At 42.5% G+C, this 24,506-nt stretch overlaps 1 protein-coding gene across 1 annotated transcript in view; it reads left to right on the forward strand.

Annotated features, from left to right (window-relative positions):
* The first annotated feature begins 1,165 nt into the window (after window positions 1-1,165).
* The window catches only part of LOC139573467 (dual specificity tyrosine-phosphorylation-regulated kinase 1B-like), an 80,682-nt gene continuing 57,341 nt past the window's right edge, over window positions 1,166-24,506 (forward strand). Inside the window, exon 1 of the mRNA XM_071396949.1 lies at window positions 1,166-1,900. The gene's annotated coding sequence lies outside the window, so the exon portion shown is untranslated. The remainder of the gene's footprint in view (window positions 1,901-24,506) is intronic.

Consider the following 24,506-nt stretch of genomic DNA (forward strand, 5'->3'; position numbering starts at 1 on the left):
GTATTGAATGGTAATTTCTCTACCATAAGCCACAACGGGTTTTTTAAATAGAGAATTTAGCGGTATGTCTAGCCTCACAGCCGCCGACCACGTGTACCCGGGATCTCCACACCTGGCTGCTTCACCTGCGGGATGGCTGAGGGGAGGAGCAGGGTGCTGAGGAGCATTTGTCTGTAATAAAGGCCTTTTGTTGGGGAAACGCATTCTGATTAGCTGGGCCTGGCTCCCGTTGCCTACGGGCTGCGCAGTCATGTGAAATCCATAGATTAGGTCTGAAATCATTTATGAACTCGGTAAAATTGTTGCATGTGGCGTTTATTTTTCGTTCAGTGTAGTTTGGTTAACTTCATGTGGACGCGCTTTTGAGTAATGACGAAATTGTATTCACCGTTACCAAATGACGGTTTCTGAAAGTGGTGACTAGCTGCTATAGTACTAAAACAACCTACACACCGATTGTGTCAGCTCGTGCGACAAAAGACCATTTTCATCCCAGTGGTGACCGCCGCCATTTTAAGTGAGTGAACGACCATACAGATTGGTCAGTGGTTTTCGTCAACGCGCGAATGAGGCGGGTAATTTGAACATGATTGGTGCTTAGTTGATGGGATATGATTCACTGATGTTAACTAGTTAGGTGCTGGTAGTATGATAGTCCTTCAGAAAATTTGTTAACAAACACTCATTTAAGTTTCAAGCACAATTGAAACATTCTAGGTGCTATTTCTCATTTACCAGTATTACGATCATTTAAATAGCTAAATATATCTAACAGCATGTCCGTGAATCTAAATGTACTCATTTAGCTAGTTTATTCGCTAAGGTGCTAACCGTATTGGTGATAACGTCAAGGTTTGCTGTTCAGGAAACATGCACGTGCTTGCTAGCTATGTTACGTTGGCTTGGTACCTGCCGTGGCTAACTCACCCTAAAACCTAATGTTGCCCTTTTAAATGCCGAGGCAGTTTACATAAACATGTATTACCGCTGCGTTAGATTATGAACAGGCTATCCATGTGCTGTTTAATTTCACACCAAGGGTAGTAGATAGTTTGACTGTCGTAGGTTTATTTTGGCGGCCATTTTGTAGGGGGAATGCAACTCAAACAGGCGGGAACGAGCTTCGTGTCGAGGGCGCGCTTTTCGTGTAGACCCTGGTCTAAGCGATAGCTAAAGCTGTCTGTGGTGTGATCGAGATTAACGGGCAGAGAGGGGGGGTCCCTTGCGAATGCACATCGCTAGTTATAGCGGTGCAACAAATACCCCAATTTTATTTTAATCGTTTATTTTTTATTTAAACAATACTCACCCCCCCGTTCACCACAACATGCAACACGTAGTTGGATATTAGTACTAACAGTTACAGTGAAAGCTAGCTAGTCAGTTAGCCAGCTAACGTTAGCTAGCCTCCCAGACTCAGCAGCTACGATAAACCCAACGTTACCTGTTTGCTAACGTTACATGGTTTCTTAAGTGAAACAGCGGCCACGAAAGAATCAACGGGGAGATAATGTATATTTTGGATGACAATCTAGCCATCGCCATGCTACCCAAGCGGTACCACATCTGTTACCTGTGAACTGCTCAATTAACTAGCTTGCGCTGCGCTGGGCGGACCGCGCCGAACCTCCGGTTTCATCCTGCGCTCTTGCTGGACTGCGTTTTGGAGACTAAACACACTGAAGACCCGAGTTTTGACGGGGATTTATTGCAAAAAACGGGACTACCCTCTCGTTATTAGGATATCTCACCCATCAGAGGGGTGACAGTTTGGGGGTGGGGGGGATTGGTTTACCGGTTCTTATTCTGCCCGGTACCTGTGGTGGAGGCTAGGACGGAGGGAGAGAGGGAATACTGATAATGGCTGCTCCGGGAAGCTGGAAACGAACCGCCGCCTGAGGTAAGAGAAGCTTGGTTTATTCACTCACTGGGTTTTAACTCATTTGTTGTGAAGATGCCCTTTTTTGTCATCAGTCGTCATGTGTTTGAAGAAGACCATGATGATAAACTGACATCCATACAAACAGCACCTTCCGTACCCTCCCATGTCCTCCAACCTTCAGCATCAATATGCCATTTCAATCGCTATGGTTCTAGTTAATTGTACAGGACATTAATTTGGCTTGTAACATTATTTATCGATTCGTACACTTTGTGGACAATTGAGAAAGTAGCTACATTTCCCCCGTAGTGATGCCTTGCAATGTAGTTGGTTGTGATTCGCCATGATGGAAAACTGCCATAGACAGCTACAATGTATCCGAGGCTAGTTCAGACTATCCTTTTCCATCTTTTAGAAATCACATTCTCAGTAGGAATGAAGTAGGATTATCAAAAGTCACCCTGCCCAGTAGTCTTAATATTTTGTATGGTCAGTGTTGGCCATGTAAGCTGTCCATGAGCATGCATCATCATGGACTTATTACGATTTGATGTATGACTGGGATATCCTCCCTTTTCAATGCATCACACAGCCACTGTTCCTACTTGTGGTAAAATTGAGAAATGATGGATGCCATATTCTAAATCACTCCTGCCTAATTTTATCTGCAGTGTTTCCTTTAACTAGCTAATGCAAATATTTTAAAGAATGTCCAAAAGCCACTGCACTGCTGCAAACTGCATTTTAGAATTCACAGCAAGACAGCGTGGAAGGGTATTGTAATCTCTGATGAAGGCTGTGGTTGGTGATTCAGGAAAAACTGATACATTAAAGAATGTCATAATTATATATATATTTTGATTTCGGTATGAAGGATGACATTACAACCCTTGGATCTTCATACGTTCACACGCGTGTGAATTGGGAGTGACATGCAGTTTCTGATGAAATTGACTAAGACTGTGAAAAGCAGTCTGTTATTGTGTATATTTTGAATAACCTTTGTTGCAAAGTCATACCCTGGATAAATCTCGGTGCCGACACCCTTTCCATGTAGCATTATGAGCAAGCCCCTTGCTGTGGTGCTGAAGTAGAAATGCCGGTTCAAAATGGATTCACTTTCCTCTGTCCTTACCATGTTGGCTTCATTCTCTTACTGTTACCACTGCACTGAAGTGAAACCGTTATTACACGTTAATGCATATGTCGTTATGATTTGTACACATCATAATTTGATGTATTTTGATCTTAATGAATGTATCCATAATCCACGTCCATCATGTTTGTTAACCCTAACCAGAAAAATCATTCCCTCGTTGGTTTTTAGGTGAAAGGTTGGGTGCAGTTTGACATTGTCTCTAAGCTACTGAGTCATGATTCTTTATTGAAGTGTTGCATGTCCTCATACATTTGGAGCATTAAAATGGATGATTCTCAGTAAATGCTGTATTTCCAAGTTGCATAGATGATTTCAATGGTCAATGTTGAATTGGTCAATGTCATTTATTGTGGTTTAGCATTCTGAACCATATTATAAACATTTGACTGCATGTGACAAGGACCCATTTATTTTGTCAACAGCTTTGCTGAATACACGGTTGTGATACATTCTCTTGCCAAGATATTGAAAGACCAACTTGAGTGTGCATTACATCCCTCCATACCATAGCTTCATGTTGTAGGCCTGTACACCCCCCTCTCTAGTTCTCTTTCCCTCTCAATTTGGGGTGAGAGAAAAGCTCTGTTCGAGGTTTCTTTTGGTACCGGTAGCAGAGTGACACGCTGTTGTGAATGGACTGGCTGACTAACTTCATTGTACCGAACCTTGACATGTCTGTGAAGTGCAGCAAGTTGGTGTTGACTGGTCACCAAAATACTGACTGTGTGAAGAGGTGCTGTTTTGTGTCAGTCAAGCTGGGTGTTTGGGAGTGTGATTCCGGGATGATGAGATGCTCACCTGCAAGGATGACTTTCCGGTTATGTTGCAAATATGTATTAGAGCTCATGAGCACTTGGTCCAGTCAAAGGGCATGCCACTGTTTTACTGGTGAGCATGTGTGCAAAGTTTGTGCTGGCGTTTGCAGGTGCAAGTCGGCGAGTGTGTGTGTGTGTGTGTCATGAAGCCTAGTAGCAATCATGATGATGATGGGGGTGGCTGTCTGTAAATCGGACTCTTACTTGAATCTAGTAACTTTAACCCAGGTACCAGCTTGTCACCCCCACTCCCTTCCCATGCTCTTTTTCTGGTGAACCTGGCACTGGTGAGGCAACAGATCGCTTGTTTGTCTTTGGAGAGACCACTTGAGGGGGCCTTCCCCGTTCATCTATTGATTTACTCCTGAGTTTGATAGCTTAGGGAGGAGTTGCAGGGGACACCCACTCGCACACAAGTTCACAGTGCCCCGCCACCACCTCCCGCGCCTAGCATTTACACGGTGGCAAACTTGATATATAGCGTAAGCAGTGTCTTGCCTGTTACCGAGAAGGCACAGTCCATAGCCCACGCTTTTCGAGGCAGTCCCCTTTGAGCACAAGCCCTTGAAAATTGTGTTAGAGAGGGACTGGAAGGAAGCAGGTCCAGGGAGTTTACAGTAGAGTGAAAGTTTGTACGTGGGCTTTAGTAGGGCCTGGAACGCTACTCGGACCAAGGTTGATTGAACTGCAGCCTGTCCGTCCCCTATTAAACCTGCCCAATATGCCCCTTCCCCTCCCTATTCTATTCCTGTCCAGCAGTCCCAATGTGACTTTGCCCTCAGTGTCTCCATCTCTCTCTGAGAGGACAACCCCACCCACTTCTCCAGTCCTCTAAAAGTACATTTGATTTTGATCTGGCTCTGAATGAACCCATTTCCTGATGCACAGCAACTTCACTACCTCATCAGTACTCAAGTTGCCCACGTGCAGTGTTTCCCCTAACATCACCCTCATCTCAGCCTTGATATGTTGCCCTGTATCTTGTCTTAGATTAGTTTTTATAGAAAATGTTGTTTTTAGGTGCCACTGGATACTGATTTTGGGGCCTTCAGTGTCCATCTGAGATACAATCTGGGGGACACACTGGTGAGTGTACCAGTACGTTCACTGATGCTTTCTTGGTCACAGACTATATGAGGTCTCTGCTTGCACCTTTGGCTCATTATCACCCCACCTTGACTGGCACGTGTCTCAGTGAAGTTTGAGTTTCAAGACTGGGCTACCTGCACAGTGTAACCATAGTTGGCTACTAAACCGCTACTTCTTCAGCCAATTCAACATCTGATCAGCTTTGTGTTCTTAGAATTGTGTTTATAATTCTCAGAACGTCTAAGGTAATGTTATGGAAACTGGAAAATGTTGAATGTGAGAGAAGGCAAAGGACATTCCATTCCGTATGCTAGGTCAGTCAGTAAAATCTGCATAAAGTGAATGGTTAGATCAATTTGCAATGGAGGAACGCTTGGAATGGATTCGATCAATGGCATCGTATGTACATTTGTCATCAGTCATTTAAGTAAGTGAGCGTAGCGATCATAATTACATAAGTTGATTACTCTTTGATTCATTATATGTATTTACTACAGTGATTAGCATGACCATAACTATTTTTTTTGCCCATCTAGTTTTGAATGATAACTATTGGAGAAAGCCCAGCATCTTAAAAACTGAAGGACACTACTGTAATCCCACAGTTCCAATTTCTCCCCCTGCTGTTGCCAGGAGCAACCAGGCAAGCTACAAGAAAACCACAACATTTCCTCACTCTCCCCCCTTCTCTCCTTCCATTTAACCCATATCCTCCTTTTCAGGATACCTTTTTTTGGTACAGATGTGAATCAAGGTATATTTCAAGAACTGAGGTGAGGGTTGTGGATGAAACCCACCAAGTCAGAATTAAAGCCCAGCAGGGCCTCCCGGGTGGCGCAGTGGTCTAAGGCCACCAGAGATTCTGGGTTCGAGCCCAGGCTCTGCCGCAGCCAGCCGCGACCGGGAGGCTCATGGGGCGACGCACAATTGGCCAAGCATCGTCCGGGGTTAGGGAGGGTTTGGCCGGCAGGGATATCCTTGTCTCATTGCGCACTAGCGACTCCTGTGGCGGGCCGGGCGCAGTGCACGTTGACCAGGTCGCTAGGTGTACGGTGTTTCCTCCGACACATTGGTGCGGCTGGCTTCCGGGTTGGATGTGCGTTGTCAAGAAACAGTGCGGCTTGGTTGGGTTGTGTTTCGAAAGATGCATGGCTCTCGACCTTCGCCTCTCCCGAGTCCGTACGAGAGTTGCAGCGATGAGACAAGACACTAACTACTACTAATTGGATACCACAAAATTGGGGAGAAAAAGGGGTAAAAAAAAGAAAATAATTAAAGCCCAGCCTTGTGGTACAGACCAGTAACTGAAGTGGAAATGCTCAGTCTGTTTGAAAACTAGTGTGTCTCTTCTAAGTTAATTGACAGACAAGACCGCTGAATAGTTGGTTGGTGGTTTGGTTTACTTTAATGTAGCTGTAAGCTAGGTGTTAATAGCAACTGGCAGACTCGTGTAGTGCTAACATAACTTTAGTAGGGAATAGGCTGACTTGCCGGGTTCTCAATATTACATCACCCCCCTGGGAAAAAATATTTTTCCGACATGACTTCGGCATTATTCGGAATTCTGATTGGTTTTATAGAATAAATAACTATTGCAAATCCATATGTTACATGTGGTTTATGTTACCCTTTTAAAACTGAATCCAACAATTTTAAAACATTTATTGAACTTAGTAGGGAGTCAACTAAATGTATTAAATTAATTAATTAGCCCAAGTTTATCATAAGACATAAACAGAATGCAATAGTGATTTGTATTTCCTGCAACTTTCTGAAGAGGCAACAAGAATTCCCCGTCTGTGTATGTGCTAGAGGTCGACCGATTTGGATTTTTCAACTCCAATACCGATACCAATTATTGAAGGACCAAAAAAAGCCGATACCGATTAATCGGACTAATTTATAACATTTAATTTTTAAAAACATTTTTAAATTTTTTATTTATATATATACAGTGGGGAGAACAAGTATTTGATACACTGCTGATTTTGCAGGTTCTCCTACTTACAAAGCATGTAGAGGTCTGTAATTTTTCTCATAGGTACACTTCAACTGTGAGAGACGGAATCTAAAACAAAAATCCAGAAAATCACATTGAATGATTTTTAAGTAATTAATTTGCATTTTATTGCATGACATAAGTATTTGATCACCTACCAACCAGTAAGAATTCCGGCTCTCACAGACCTGTTAGTTTTTCTTTAAGAAGCCCTCCTGTTCTCCACTCATTACCTGTATTAACTGCACCTGTTTGAACTTGTTACCTGTATAAAAGACACCTGTCCACACACTCAATCAAACAGACTCCAACCTCTCCACAATGGCCAAGACCAGAGAGCTGTGTAAGGACATCAGGGATAAAATTGTAGACCTGCACAAGGCTGGGATGGGCTACAGGACAATAGGCAAGCAGCTTGGTGAGAAGGCAACAACTGTTGGCGCAATTATTAGAAAATGGAAGAAGTTCAAGATGACGGTCAATCACCCTCGGTCTGGGGCTCCATGCAAGATCTCACCTCGTGGGGCATCAATGATCATGAGGAAGGTGAGGGATCAGCCCAGAACTACACGGCAGGACCTGGTCAATGACCTGAAGAGAGCTGGGACCACAGTCTCAAAGAAAACCATTAGTAACACACTACGCCGTCATAGATTAAAATCCTGCAGCGCACGCAAGGTCCCCCTGCTCAAGCCAGCGCATGTCCAGGCCCGTCTGAAGTTTGCCAATGACCATCTGGATGATCCAGAGGAGGAATGGGAGAAGGTCATGTGGTCTGATGAGACAAAAATAGAGCTTTTTGGTCTAAACTCCACTCGCCGTGTTTGGAGGAAGAAGAAGGATGAGTACAACCCCAAGAACACCATCCCAACCGTGAAGCATGGAGGTGGAAACATCATTCTTTGGGGATGCTTTTCTGCAAAGGGGACAGGACGACTGCACCGTATTGAGGGGAGGATGGATGGGGCCATGTATCGCGAGATCTTGGCCAACAACCTCCTTCCCTCAGTAAGAGCATTGAAGATGGGTCGTGGCTGGGTCTTCCAGCATGACAATGACCCGAAACACACAGCCAGGGCAACTAAGGAGTGGCTCCGTAAGAAGCATCTAAAGGTCCTGGAGTGGCCTAGCCAGTCTCCAGACCTGAACCCAATAGAACATCTTTGGAGGGAGCTGAAAGTCCGTATTGCACAGCGACAGCCCCGAAACCTGAAGGATCTGGAGAAGGTCTGTATGGAGGAGTGGGCCAAAATCCCTGCTGCAGTGTGTGCAAACCTGGTCAAGAACTACAGGAAACGTATGATCTCTGTTAATTGCAAACAAATGTTTCTGTACCAAATATTAAGTTCTGCTTTTCTGATGTATCAAATACTTATGTCATGCCATAAAATGCAAATTAATTACTTAAAAATCATACAATGTGATTTTCTGGATTTTTGTTTTAGATTCCGTCTCTCACAGTTGAAGTGTACCTATGATAAAAATTACAGACCTCTACATGCTTTGTAAGTAGGAAAACCTGCAAAATCGGCAGTGTATCAAATACTTGTTCTCCCCACTGTATATATATATATATAATATATATATATATATAATATATATATATATATATATATATTACAACAATACTGAATTAACACTTTTATTTTAACTTAATATAATACATAAATAAAAATCTATTTAGTCTCAAATAAATAATGAAACATGTTCAATTTGGTTTAAATAATGCAAAAACAAAGTGTTGGAGAAGAAAGTAAAAGTACAATATGTGCCATGTAAAAAAGCTAACGCTTAAGTTCCTTGCTCAGAACATGAGAACATATGAAAGCTGGTGGTTCCTTTTAACATGAGTTCTTAATATTCCCAGTTAAGAAGTTTTAGGTTGTAGTTATTATAGGAATTATAGCACTATTTCTCTCTACCATTTGTATTTCATATACCTTTGACTATTGGATGTTCTTATAGGCACTATAGTATTGCCAGCCTAATCTCGGGAGTTGATAGGCTTGAAGTCATAACCAGCGCTGTGCTCAAGCATTGCGAAGAGCTGCTGGCAAATGCAGGAAAGTGATGTTTGAATGAATGCTTACGAGCCTGCTGCTGCCTACCACCGCTCAGTCAGACTGCTCTATCAAATATCAAATCATAGACTTAATTATAATATAATAAACACACAGAAATACGAGCCTTAGGTCATTAAGCCTGGTTCCTCTCCAGGTTTCTTCCTAGGGTCTGGCCTTTCTAAGGAGTTTTTCCTAGCCAGCGTGCTTCTACACCTGCATTGCTTGCTGTTTGTGGTTTTAGGCTGGGTTTCTGTACAGCACTTTGAGATATCAAATTTATTTATATAGCCCTTCGTACATCAGCTGATATCTCAAAGTGCTGTACAGAAACCCAGCCTAAAACCCCAAACAGCAAGCAATGCAGGTGTAGAAGAACGGTGGCTAGGAAAAACTCCCTAGAAAGGCCAGACCCTAGGAAGAAACCTAGAGGAACCAGGCTATGAGGGGTGGCCAGTCCTCTTCTGGCTGTGCCGGATGGAGATTATAACAGAACATGGCCAAGATGTTCATAAATGACCAGCATGGTCAAATAATAATAATCACAGTAGTTATCGAGGGTGCAGCAAGTCAGCACCTCAGGAGTAAATGTCAGTTGGCTTTTTTAGCACGTCCGGTGAACAGGTCAGGGTTCCATAGCCGCAGGCAGAACAGTTGAAACTGGAGCAGCAGCAAGGCCAGGTGGACTGGGGACAGCAAGGAGTCATCATGCCAGGTAGTCCTGACGCATGGTCTTTGGGCTCAGGTCCTCCTCCGAGAGAGAGAGAGAGAAAGTAGAGCATTGCAGTAGTCTAACCTAGAAGTAACAAAAGCATGGATTAATTTTTCTGCATCATTTTTGGACAGAAAATTTCTGATTTTTGCAATGTTACGTAGATGGAAAAAAGCTGTCCTTGAAACAGTCTTGATATGTTTGTCAAAAGAGAGATCAGGGTCCAGAGTAACGCCGAGGTCCTTCACAGTTTTATTTGAGACGACTTTACAACCATCAAGATTAATTGTCAGATTCAACAGAAGATCTCTTTGTTTCTTGGGACCTAGAACAAGCATCTCTGTTTTGTCCGAGTTTAAAAGTAGAACGTTTTCAGCCATCCACTTCCTTATGTCTGAAACACAGGCTTCTAGCGAGGGCAATTTTGGGGCTTCACCATGTTTCATTGAAATGTACAGCTGTGTGTCTTCCGCATAGCAGTGAAAGTTAACATTATGTTTTCGAATGACATCCCCAAGAGGTAAAATATATAGTGAAAACAATAGTGGTCCTAAAACGGAACCTTGAGGAACACCGAAATGTACAGTTGATTTGTCAGAGGACAAACCATTCACAGAGACAAACTGATATCTTTCCAACAGATAAGATCTAAACCAGGCCAGAACTTGTCCGTGTAGACCAATTTGGGTTTCCAATCTCTCCAAAAGAATGTGGTGATCGATGGTATCAAAGGCAGCACTAAGGTCTAGTAGCACGAGGACAGATGCAGAGCCTCGGTCTGACGCCATTAAAAGGTCATTTACCACCACCACAAGTGCAGTCTCAGTGCTATGATGGGGTCTAAAACCAGACTGAAGCCTTTCGTATACATTGTTTGTCTTCAGGAAGGCAGTGAGTTGCCGTGCAACAGCTTTTTCTAACATTTTTGAGAGGAATGGAAGATTCGATATAGGCCGATAGTTTTTTATATTTTCTGGGTCAAGGTTAGGCTTTTTCAAGAGAGGCTTTATTACTGCTTTATTACTGCCACTTTTAGTGAGTTTGGTACACATCCGGTGGATAGAGAGCCGTTTATTATGTTCAACATAGGAGGGCCGAGCACAGGAAGCAGCTCTTTCAGTAGTTTAGTTGGAATAGGGTCCAGTATGCAGCTTGAAGGTTTAGAGGCCATGATTATTTTCATCATTGTGTCAAGAGATATAGTACGAAAACACTTAAGTGTCTCTCTTGATCCTAGGTCCAGGCAGAGTTGTGCAGACTCAGGATAGCTGAGCTTTGGAGGAATACGCAGATTTAAAGATATCAGCTGATGTATGCTTTAATAATACATTTGATTTGTAAATAATAATACATTTCATTTGTAAACAACAGCTGGTGCACGAAATCTAAGGAAGTCTCTAGATTTTGCTCGCCTGAAGTAGAGTATACTGTGATAAACTGCAGGCCACACTACTTGCCTAGAGTTCTCAGCTATACTTTTCGTGGCTGTTTATTTACCACCACAGACAGATGCTGGCACTAAGACCGCACTCAGTCAGCTGTATAAGGAAATAAGCAAACAGGAAACCACTCACCCAGAGGCGGCGCTCCTAGTGGCCGGAGACTTTAATGCAGGGAAACTTAAATCAGTTCTACCAAATCTCTATCAACATGTTAAATGTGCAACCAGAGGGAAAAAAATTCTAGATCACCTGTACTCCACACACAAAGACGCGTACAAAGCTCTCACTCGCCCTCCATTTGGTAAATCCGACCACAACTCTATCCTCCTGATTCCTGCTTACAAGCAAAAATTAAAGCAGGAAGCACCAGTGACTCGGTCTATAAAAAAAATGGTCAGATGAAGCAGATGCTAAACTACAGGACTGCTTTGCTATCACAGACTGGAACATGTTCCGGGATTCTTCCGATGACATTGAAGAGTACACCACATCAGTCACTGGCTTTATCAATAAGTGCATCGAGGATGTCGTCTCCACAGTGACTGTACGTACATACCCCAACCAGAAGCCATGGATTACAGGCAACATTCGCACTGAGCTAAAGGGTAGGGCTGCCGCTTTCAAGGTGTGTGACTCTAACCCGAAGCTTACAAGAAATCCCGCTATGCCCTGCGACGAACCATCAAACAGGCAAAGCGTCAATACAGGGTTGCAAACTATTACAGACTACAAAGGGAAGCACAGCCGCGAGCTGCCTAGTGACACGAGCCTACCAGACGAGCTAAATCACTTCTATGCTCACTTCGAGGCAAGAAACACTGAGGCATGCATGAGAGCATCAGTTGTTCCGGACGACTGTGTGATCATGCTCTCCGTAGCCGACGTGAGTAAGACCTTTAAACAGGTCAACATACACAAGGCTGCGGGGCCAGACGGATTACCAGGATGTGTGCTCCGGGCATGTGCTGACCAACTGGCAGGTGTCTTCACTGACATTTTCAACATGTCCCTGATTGAGTCTGTAATACCAACATGCTTCAAGCAGACCACCATAGTCCCTGTGCCCAAAAACACAAAGGCAACCTGCCTAAATGACTACAGACCCGTAGCACTCACGTTCGTAGCCATGAAGTGCTTTGAAAGGCTGGTAATGGCTCACATCAACACCATTATCCCAGAAACCCTAGACCCACTCCAATTTGCATACCGCCCAAACAGATCCACAGATGATGCAATCTCTATTGCACTCCACACTGCCCTTTCCCACCTGGACAAAAGGAACACCTATGTGAGAATGCTGTTCATTGACTACAGCTCAGCGTTCAACACCATAGTACCCTCAAAGCTCATCACCAAGCTAAGGATCCTGGGACTAAACACCTCCCTCTGCAACTGGATCCTGGACTTCCTGACAGGCCGCCCCCAGGTGGTGAGGGTAGGTAGCAACACATCTGCCACGCTGATCCTCAACACTGGAGCTCCCCAGGGGTGCGTGCTCAGTCTCCTCCTGTACTCCCTGTTCACCCACGACTGCATGGCCAGGCACGACTCCAACACCATCATTAAGTTTGCTGACGACACAACAGTGGTAGTCCTGATCACCGACAACGACGAGACAGCCTATAGGGAGGAGGTCAGAGACCTGGCCTGGTGATGCCAGAATAACAACCTATCCCTCAACGTTACTAAGACTAAGGAGATGATTGTGGACTACAGGAAAAGGAGCACCGAACACGTCCCCATTCTCATCGACGGGGCTGTAGTGGAGCAGGTTGAGATCTTCAAATTCCTTGGTGTCCACATCAGCAACAAACTAGATTGGTCCAAACACACCAAAACAGTCGTGAAGAGGTCACGACAAAGCCTATTCCCCCTCAGGAAACTAAAAAGATTTGGCATGGGTCCTAAGATCCTCAAAAGGTTTTACAGCTGCAACATCGAGAACATCCTGACTGGTTGCATCACGCAAGGCACTACAGAGGGTAGTGCGTACGGCCCAGTACATCACTGGGGCTAAGCTGCCTGCCATCCAGGACCTCTACACCAGGCGGTGTCAGAGGAAGGCCCTAAAAATTGTCAAAGACCCCAGTCACCCCAGTCATAGACTGTTCTCTCTACTACCGCATGGCAAGCGGTACCGGAGTGCCAAATCTAGGACAAAAAGGCTTTTCAACAGTTTTTACCCACAAGCCATAAGACTCCTGAACAGGTAACCAAATGGTTACCCGGACTATTTGCATTGTGTGCCTCCCCCCAACCCCTATTTTACACTGCTGCTACTCTCTGTTTATCTTATATGCATAGTCTAACTATACATTCATGTACATACTACCTAAATTGGCCCGACCAACCAGTGCTCCCGCACATTGGCTAACCGGGCTATCTGCATTGTCCCACCACCCGCCAACCTCTCTTTTTACGCTTCTGCTACTCTGTTCATCATATATGCATAGTCACTTTAACGATACCTACATGTACATACTACCTCAATAAGCCTGCCTAACAGGTGTCTGTATATAGCCTTGCTACTCTTTTTTCAAATGTATTTTTACTGTTGTTTTATTTCTTTACTTACCTACACACACACACACACACACACATACTTTTTTTTTCTCCGCACCATTGGTTAGAGCCTGTAAGTAAGCGTTTCACTTTAAGGTCTACACCTGTTGTATTCGGCGCACGTGACAAATAAACTTTTATTTTATTTGATTAGATATTTGATTTGATTAATATGGTCAAATCCGGAAACGATCATTTCTAAAACAAAACATTTATTCTTTCAGTGAAATACGGAACCGTTCCGTATTTTATCGAACAGGTGGCATCCATAAGTCTAAATATTGCTGTTACATTGCTACAATGTTATGTCATAATTATGTAAAATTCTGGCAAATTCATTACGGTCTTTGTTAGGAAGAAATGGTCTTCACACAGTTCGCAACGAGCCAGGCGGCCCAAACGGCTGCATATACCCTGACTCTGCTTTCACAGAACGGTACATTGGTGCAACGACAGTGCTTTTTTTCACAAATGCCCTTATTAAATCATCACCTGTTTCGCAAAGTAAGCTGTGATTCGATGATAAATTAACAGGCACCGCATTGATTATTTGCAACGCAGGACAAGCTAGTTAAACTAGTAATATCATCAACCATGTGTAGTTAACTAGTGATTTTGTTAAGATTGATTGTTTTTTATAAGTTTAATGCTAGCTAGCAACTTACCTTGGCTCCTTGCTGCACTCGCGTAACAGGTGGTCAGCCTGCCATGCAGTCTCCTCGTGGAGTGCAATGTAATCGGCCATAATCGGCATCCAAAAATGCTGATTACCGATTGTTATGAAAACTTGAAACAGGCATCGGTCCACCTCTAGTATGTGCGGTACGCGCCACGTTGTGTAGCCGTTAGCGATGATGTTAATGAAAAGTCTTCTGGTAGATAGAAAGGTTTTCCCAAAAACCTTCTCAATTAAATGTTAACTACAAAGTAGCCTATGCTTACCTGGCAGAATAAGATCATGATTATTTGCATCAATCGAGTAGGTATTTGGTTTTCACGTGTGCTACAAAAACACGCTAAACAGCCTCATTCTAGGTGTGCACTGGAATTAAATTAACATTTCTCAAACTTTACCCAGACCTCAAAAGTTGTTTCCTGGTGTGATTTAAGCAAAAAATATAACAGATTTTATAGGGCCCTACTTTAGGCACAGATCTAGGATAAGCTTAACCTTAAAATGCAGAGCTGCTTTTGTACGCCATTCATTCATTCACATATCTCCCTTCCTGTCTGTCCGCCATCCTCTATCATTCATCTGTAACGAAGGTGTAGGTCTTGGGTTTCGATGGTGACAAACTGTTTACTGATCAGTTTGGTGTTTGTGCAGTTCGAGGAATAGGACACCTGACCCCAGATCAGTGTTTTTAATTAGTAACTTCCAGAAAGGACCTTGCCAGGCTAATTCTCATTTTCTTGCCCTGCCCCTGTTAGTTTCCTGTCCCCTTTAATGCACTTTTCTCTCAGTTCTTCGAATGGCTCATAAATGACTAATGAAAGGCAACACACACTACACTGGCTCCTTCACCACTGGCTGACAGGTAGAGGAGTGCTCTGCCTGGCTCTTGACTGGGGGATGAAGATCATCACCTGTATGATGATCAACCATCATCATACAGGTGACCTACAGGTGACCTGCCAGCCAGGGATATAAGGTGAAATGGTTAGTGGTTGTTATCCTAAACTTGTCCCGTAATGAACAGTTTTGATTTATATTATAGCTCCTTATAACTGTATGTAGGCCTACTACTGTGGATTGTTGTAGATCTGTTGATTGTCTTCATGAATCCTGAATAAATTCCAAAAAGCTTACTACCCTCCCACAGGTCACTGCTTCCCTCCACAATATCAGAAAGTTGTCTCTTGTGGAGGCCCTGGGTCATTTCCAGTATGTAGGTGTATTTACAATATATATGGGCGTACATGGGGTCATTGGGGTGGTTGATTAAGTGTGTGTGTGTGTTATGAGTGGTTTATTAACTTCTCTAGGATATGTGGGACGGTAGCGTCCCACTTGGCCAAAATCCAGAAAAAATGTGGCGCGCCAAATTCAAATATATTACTATAAAAATCTATCTTTCATGAAATCACACATGAAAGACACCAAATTAAAGCTACACATGTTGTGAATCCAGCCAACAAGTCTGATTTCAAAATGGATTTACGGGGTAAGCACACCAAACAATTATGTTAGCTCAGTACGTAGCCACAGAAAAACACAGCCATTTTCCCAGCAAAAGATAGTAGTAACAAAAAACAGAAATAGAGATAAAATTAATCACTAACCTTTGAACATCTTCATCAGATGACACTCATATGACATCATGTTACACAATACATTTATGTTTTGTTCGATAATGTGCATATTTATATCCACAAATCTCGGTTTACATTGGCGCCATGTTCAGAAATGTCTCCAAAATATCCAGAGTAATTACAGAGAGCCATGTCAAATAACAGAACTCATCATAAACTTTGATGAAAGATACATGTTTTACATGTAATTAAAGATACACTTGTTCTTAATGCAACCACTGTGTCAGATAAATAAAAAAAACTTTACGTAAAAAGCACACCATGCAATAATCTGAGACAGCGCTCAGATTTAACAACATTTCTCCGCCATGTTGGAGTCAACAGAAATACGAAATTACATCATAAATATTCCCTTACCTTTGATTATCTTCATCAGAATGCAGTGCCAGCAATCCTAGTTCCACAATAAATCGTTGTTTTGTTTGATAATGTCCATTACTTAAGTCCAATTAGCTAATTTTGCTAGCATGTGTAGTACACGTGTCCAAATGCTCGCGCAGATGCAGGCAAACGTCGGACGAAAACTTCAAAAAGTTGTATTCCAGGTCGAATAAACTGGTCAAACTTAGTAGACAATCAATCTTCAGGATGTTGTTATCATTTATATCCAATAACGTTCCAACCGAAGCATTCTTTCATGTCTGTATAAGTAATGGAACGCAAGGCGACAACATGAGGAAAGCCCATGACCAAGAACTGGCAATCTGCCAGACCACTGACTCATTCCCCTCCCATCCGGTCCCACAACACAGCATAAGCTTCATTCCACGTTCTACTGACTGTTGACATCTAGTGGAAGGCGTATGAAGTGCAAACAGATCCATATATTACAGGGAATTGAATAGGCGATGACTTTAACAACGACCACTCTCAGAATTTTCACTTCCTGTTTGGATTTTTTCTCAGATTTTTGCCTGCCTTATGAGTTCTGTTATACTCACAGACATCATTCAAACAGTTTTAGAAACTTCAGAGTGTTTTCTATCAAATAGTAATAATAATATGCATATATTAGCATCTGGGACAGAGTAGGAGGCAGTTCACTATGGGCACGCAATTCATCCAAAAGTGAAAATGCTGCCACCTATCATAAAGAAATTAAGCATGACGCCATGTTCCCCTGCCCTTGTTTGTGTAGTGGTAGGCACAGTGGCTTTTCTGAACAGTGCTTGGCCTGTTGGAGAGCTGACGGTGTGGTGGACAGGGCCCTGGGTGTGTCCCCTCCTTGGAGTGAGTCACTGCTGGGCTGAGCCTGGCTGGTCTGGGGCTCCAGTCTGTCCATTTACCTTTACTGGAAAGAGGTAGTGGACTGGAGAAATTAAATGTTCAACCCTGGGTCTGAAGACTCACAGAATGTGAAGGGCAGGCTTTTGCTTAAGCCCAGCACTAACACACCTGACTCAACTAATCAATATATCACAAAAACCTTTTTTTATTTTAATGTGTTAGTACTCGTCTGGAACAAAAGTCTGCACACCTTTTGGTTCCTACTAACCAGGATGGAAAACTTGAGGGAGCAACTCCACTCATCACAGTCAACATCTCACTGTCACTCTGAGAGGGCCAGACTTTTATGTTGTTGCCAGAGCAGTCCATAATCACTCTAAGTGTAAGGTGGACTCTGTAATCATTGGATCTGGTGGACAACCACAGGTGCTAGTTGTTCTGTAGTCAACTTGTGCAATACATTAGGAGATAAAGAACATTGCGTTCTTCATTTCACCTGTCACGTTATTATGAAGAATATGGTAGTCACGTGTCACGTGGTGTTTGTTTACAAGCACACAACAACTAGAGACTGAAGACTTGTGAGTCACTGTTGTGCAGCATGCGCCAGGTGATCTAATTACAGTATGGAATTCACAACTAAATGTTTGCTTGCCAGATATCTTTTAACTATTAAGCTAACTGCCTGTAATGTGCTAAATGCTCTGCAGTTGTGCATTTGGTTTGCTGTTTAGTAGCTAGTTAGCTTCTTCCAAAATCAAGCATTCACTTGGTAACAGCAGAAAATCCCCTTCTGGATCAAGAGCCTTGCTGGCTACTATTTGAATTGTGCCTTCAGCAAACTGTGACTATCAATTTTTTGTGACTTGTAGAGTTTAGGTCAGAACCTGTACAAAATGTTCGCAATGCGCTCGCTAGCATTCTCTATGGGATTTTACATGTACAGTTGAAGTTGGAAGTTTACATACACTTAGGTTGGAGTCATGAAAACTAGTTTTTCAACCTACACAAATTTCTTGTTAACAAACTATAGTTTTGGCAAGTCGGTTAGAACTTCTACTTTGTGCATGACACAAGTAATTTTCCCAACAATTGTTTACAGACAGATTATTTCACATATAATTAATTGTATCACAATTCCAGTGGGTCAGAAGATTACATACACTAAGTTGACTGTGCCTTTAAACAGCTTGGAAAATTCCAGAAAATGTTATCGCTTTAGAAGCTTGTGATAGGCTAATTGACATGTATAAAATGGAGCACTCAACCATGCAATCTCCATAGACAAACATTGGCAGTAGAATGGCCTGTACTGAAGAGCTTAGTGACTTTCAACGTGGCACCGTCAAAGGATGCCACATTTCCAAAAGTTCAGTTGGTCAAATTTCTGCCCTGCTAGAGCTGCCCAGGTCAACTGTAAGTGCTGTTATTGTGAAGTGGAAATGTCTCGGAGCAACAGCGGCTCAGCCGCGAAGTGGTAGGCCACAAAAGCTCACAGAACGGGACCGGGTTCTGAAGCGCATAGTTTGTAAAAAATCGGCTGTCCTCGGTTGCAACACTGAACTGCCTCTGGAAGCAACGTCAGCATAATAACTGTTCGTCGGGAGCTTCTTGAAAGGTTTTTCCATGGCTGTGCAGCCGCACAGAAGCCTAAAATCACAATGCTCAATAGCAAGTGTCGGCTGGAGTGGTGTAAAGCTTGCCGCCATTGGACTTTGGAGCAGTGGAAATGCGTTCTCTGGAGGGATGAATCACGCTTCACCATCTGGCAGTCCGACGGAAGAATCCGAGTTTGGCGGATCCCAGGAGAACGCTACCTGCCCCAATGCATAGTGCCAACTGTAAAGTTTGGTGGAGGAGGATTAAGGGTTTGGGGCCGTTTTTTCATGGTCCCGGCTAGACCCCTTAGTTCCAGTGAAGGGAGATCTTAATGCTTTAGCATGCAATGACCATTCTAGATTATTCTGTGCTTACAGCTTTGCGGCAACAATTTGGGGAACGCTCTTTCCTGTTTCAGCATGACAATGCCCCTGTGCACAAAGCGAGGTCCATACAGAAATGGTTTGTAGAGATCAGTGTGGAAGAACTTGACTGGCTTGGACAGAGCCTGACCTCAACCCCACAGTTAGGGATTTTTATTTTTAGCTGACGGTCTTATCCAGAGCAATTTACAGGAGCAATTAGAGTTAAGTGCCTTTCTCAAAGGCACATCAACAGATTTCCCCCCTGCACCTTGTTGGGTCTGGGATTTTCAGTTACTGGCCCAATGCTCTAACAACAAGGCTAACTGCCACCCTGGGATGAATTGGAACGCCGATTGTGAACCAGGCCTAATCTCCCAAATTCAGTGCCCGACCTCACTAATGGTCTTGTGGCTGAATGGAAGCAAGTCCCTGCAGCAATGTTCCAACATCTAGTGGAAAGCCTTCCTAGAAGAGTGGAGGCTGTTATAGCAGCAAAGGGGGGGACCAACTCCATATTAATTCCCATGATTTTGGAATGAGATGTTCAACAAGCAGGTGTCCACATACTTTTGGTCATGTAGTGTATGACAATCTGGATACCGCCCAAGCCTAGTGAACATGTTATTGATGCACCAGGAAGATGCAGAACGGTGTGAGAGGGGTGAGTGGGTGTGTGAGAAAAATGCATGTTTCTGTGTGAGTGTGTTTGCAGTGAGCGGCTGCTCTCCTTGGTGCTGCTTTTTTCCTCGGCAGCCTGCTGACCTGCTTAACTCAGCTGAGAGGGAGCTGATGGAGGAGACAGAGACACTGAAAAGCAAGGTAACAGAGGAAGAAAATAAATAAGGAGATTAATCAAGTAAAGTGGAAAGGGGTTTACAAGGAGAAAGAAAGAGGGAGAAAGACGACAACATAACATGTCAAGATAAGAAAGTGTAGGTAGCCACTGTTTGTCAGTGTGGGGGAGGGAAGAGGGACAGCAGCTCTTAAATAGACCTTACTACTTCATCACTTCAGCAAGCCTTGATCCATGCCTGTACTGTCCTAGATGATCCTCCTATGAATAAAAACATCTCTTCATTATGCATATTTTATATATGATGAGCTTTTATAGATGGTGGAGCATACAGAGACACAAAACCTGACTGATGGATTGGTTAATGACTCTTCTACTGTAGGTTTTATACATTTCCATGTGACCAAGGCTTGGAATTTAATCAAACCACCCATAGCAATGTTTACATTGTTTGTTAACAAACTACTATCACTGCACTCACCTATTCTGAAAACTGGACACATATGGGCATTTCCATATAAAAGGACACATGAGCATCAACATGTGTATTTCATAGGAGCATTTCAAATGAAAGTTGAGTCTTTTTTAGAAAGTAAGGCATATATAACATTTTTCAACCATTTTCCATCCTAAAAATTAGGGACACGCAAAGGCTTTGATTTCTGGTCAAATAGATGGAAAAGGGGTCTTCGACAATATCTACCAGAAAGTCTTAAAAGGTATTAGAAATACATCAAAACACAATGTTAGAGAGCCCTGCCAACTAATATTTAATTCATTTTTATTTAACCATTATTTAACTAATTAATATCAACACTTATATTTAGTTTTGGAGAAATTATTTACCTTCTGTAAATTTAAGAAACATTGCCTTGTGCCTTGTAATTCCGTTACCAAAAACACACATCTGTGTAAGATATTTTCTAATTTCTCTCCCTCGTGAGGGAGGATACTGAAAGTTCACAAAGTAACAAGTAATGGTAGATCTACCAATTAGTTCGTGTTTTTACTGATATCAAGTTTGTTTTTGAATGATGTGACTAAAACTCTTAACTCTGTTACGAAATTGTAGTCACAAACCCCAGTTGGGTCACCTGCTACTGTTCTCCCTTCCACTGGCATACTGTTATTCAACTCAGAACAGTTATTTTGTCTTTCTGTCATCTGGTGGTCAAAGCAAGACTGTGAAAACAGTCTGGACAATCCCTCCCTCGCTCTCTGTCTCTCCAGTTTTCACCTCTCCCAGCCCTTACTGACACCTACCACCTACCCTGTTTCCATCTACTGTAACAAGCATCCTCGCCCCTCATCACCGACAAATACCGGATGTCCATGGATGTTGAAAAGTAGTTGAAATTTGGTCAGTCCGCCCTGGCCAGACCAAATCTGAGTTTGGACAGTACAGCACAGTAGAAAACAGTAAAGAAAAGTACACTACTGTAGAGCTCAGTACAGTAGCGCACACTACTATAAACTCTATGGTACTGTACTCTAGTGTGCTCTACTTTGCTGTACTGTAATGTCTATGTGTGTTTCAGATTTGGTCTGGTCCGGACAACTTATGGGGCCTTCTTTAGGGGCGGAGCTTATTACAATAATATGCAAAAGAAGGATATTGCTTATTTCTACCTTTGTATCTATTCAGGATACATCACCATGCTGTTTTTTCACGCAGATTATTATTTTTTTTTTTTAAAGCATAAGAAATATCTTGCTGCGTTTTGTAAACGCAGATCTAATATGCTTCTTATTGTAATTTTTGCTCCGCATCAGACTAATTTTGTGCTTCCGTTGCACTTCTCCACTCGGATGAGAATTCACGGCATTCAATCAGCAGACAACGCTCTAGCTGGTGTGTAGCATCTTTTCTCCAGTAAAATGCAATATTAACTTCAAACAAAACATTAGAAAATGTTGCTGGCTACATTCTTTTTATGATAAACATTAGAAATATTATGGTCATGGATAGTTTTTGCAAAAGAAACCTTGCTTTTTCATTGTAATCTCATTTACTTGTGTGGCTGCTAGCCTAATAGTGTTGCACTTCTGTTGTCATCTGATGACAATGAAGCTTTTTTCTGCGGAATGTTTTGAACTAATGTATTTCTATAAAGAAATACTATAGGAAAACACGCCCCTGGTCACTCTGTTTAAGCAAAAAAAAAAACACTGACTTTCAATATAAAACATAGATAGTTTTTATGATCTGCATTTTGAAAATGCTTATTTCTGAACTCTAATGCAACCCCTGCCATGAAGAGAATGCTATTCATATCCATAATTATGCAGGTCTGAATATTACAGGTCAGGGACCCATGATGTAAATCCATTTTACCTACTGTAGTTCAGTAACCAAAATTTTAAAAAAAAAATCAAACGCAAGATATCATAGCTGAAACCCATTCTTTCTGCAGACATTATTGATTCTTAATTCTGCGATTTTGGAAAACATGGTCACACAAAAATAATTAAAAAAAATAGTAAATGTGTTTTTGAGATTCTATTTTAAATTGTTCAAAGTAGTCCTTGTGTATGGTGTGTTAAACTTTGAAGTGTAATGTTTTTTTTTGCATACAATAGCATACAATTTAGCATACAATTTAAAATGAGAAATCTGAGTCAAAGTGTAATTCCTTTACCGTGGTAATTCCCATCTACAAAAAAGCTAATGTGGAGACTAAATACACCATTGCAGATTTGATTGAATTGAGCCATAACTTCTTTACTTTGAAGGTTAACCTGGAATGTATTACTGCTGTGGATGACTTTGCACTTGTGGAATACACTGTACTGTATTTGTTAATGATAGGTTGGTGTATGAATGACAAGATTGTGACTTTTTATCCCCGCAGGTTCACATATTGCTCTTCTACTCTTACAGTACATTCGGAAAGTATTCAGACCACATTTTGTTACGTTACAGCCTTGTTCTAAAATGGATTACATAAAAATGTTCCTCATCAATCTACATACAATACCCCATAATGACAAAGCGAAAACATGTTTTTAGAAATGTTTGCAAATTTATGAACAATTAAAAACAGAAATACCTTATTTACATAAGTATTCAGACCCTTTGCTATGAGACTCGAAATTGAGCTCATGTGCATTCCATTTCCCTTGATCATCCTTGATGTTTCTACAACTTGATTGGAGTCCACCTGTGGTAAATTCAATTGATTGGACATGATTTGGAAAAGCACACATCTGTCTATATAAGATCCCACAGTTGACAGTGCATGTCAGAGCAAAAACCAAGCCATGAGGTTGATGGAATTGTCTGTAGAGGCTTGTGTCGAGGCACAGATCTGGGGAAGGGTACCAAAAGCTATCTGTAACATTGTAGGTCCCCAAGAACACAGTGGCCTCCATCATTCTTAAATAGAAGAAGTTCGGAACAACCAAGACTCTTCCTAGAGCTGGGCGCCCGACCACACTGAGCAATCGGGGGAGAAGGTCACCTCCCTGAACAAGGCCCAAGAACTCGATGGTCACTCTGACAGAGCCCCAGAGTTTCTCTGTGGGTGGAAGATCCTTCCAGAAGGACAACCATCTCTGCAGCACTCCACCAATCAGGCCTTTATGGTAGAGTGGCCAGACGGAAGCCAAAGGGCACCTAAAGAACTCTCAAACCATGAGAAACAAGATTCTCTGGTCTGATGAAACCAAGGTTGAACTCTTTGGCCTGAATGCCAAGCGTCACTTCTGGAGGAAACCAGGCATTGCTCATCACCTGGCCAATACCATCCTTACGGTGAAGCATGGTGGTGGCAGCACCATGCTGTGGGGATGTTTTTCAGTGGCAGGGAGACTAGTCAGGATTGAGGGGAAAAATGAACAGAGCTAAGTACAGAGAGATCCTTGATGAAAACCTGCTCCAGAGTGCTCTGGACCTCAGACTGGAGCGAAGGTTCACCTTCCAACAGGACAATGACCCTAAGCACACAGTCAAGACAATGCAGGAGTGACTTTGGGACAAGTATCTGAGTGTCCTTGAGTGGCCCAGCCAGAGCCCGAACTTGAACCCGATCGAACATCTCTGGAGACCTTACAATAGCTGTGCAGCGACGCTCCCCATCAACCTGACAGAGCTTGAGAGGATCTGCAGAGAAGAATGGGAGAAACTCCCCAAATAAAGGTGTGCCAAGCTTGTAGAGTCATACCCAAGAAGACTTGAGGCTATAATCGCTGCCAAAGGTGCTTCAACAAAGTACTGAGTAAAGGGAGTCTGATTACTTATGTATATAGAATATTTCTGTTATATTTTGTTTTATATACATTTGCAAATTAAAATAACCCGTTTTTTCTTTCTAATTGTGGTATTTGTGTGTGTGTGTATATTGGTGAGGAAAATAATGCATTTAATACATTTTAGAATAAGGCTGTAACGTAACAAATTGTGGAAAAGTGAAGGGGTCTGAATACTTTCCTAATGCACTGTGTGTAAATGCCGAGGTCCTTGCTATCCAGATGTTGAATATTACAGAAA

Source organism: Salvelinus alpinus, chromosome 4, assembly GCF_045679555.1.
Source record: "Salvelinus alpinus chromosome 4, SLU_Salpinus.1, whole genome shotgun sequence".
NCBI classification, from domain to species: Eukaryota; Metazoa; Chordata; class Actinopteri; order Salmoniformes; family Salmonidae; genus Salvelinus; species Salvelinus alpinus.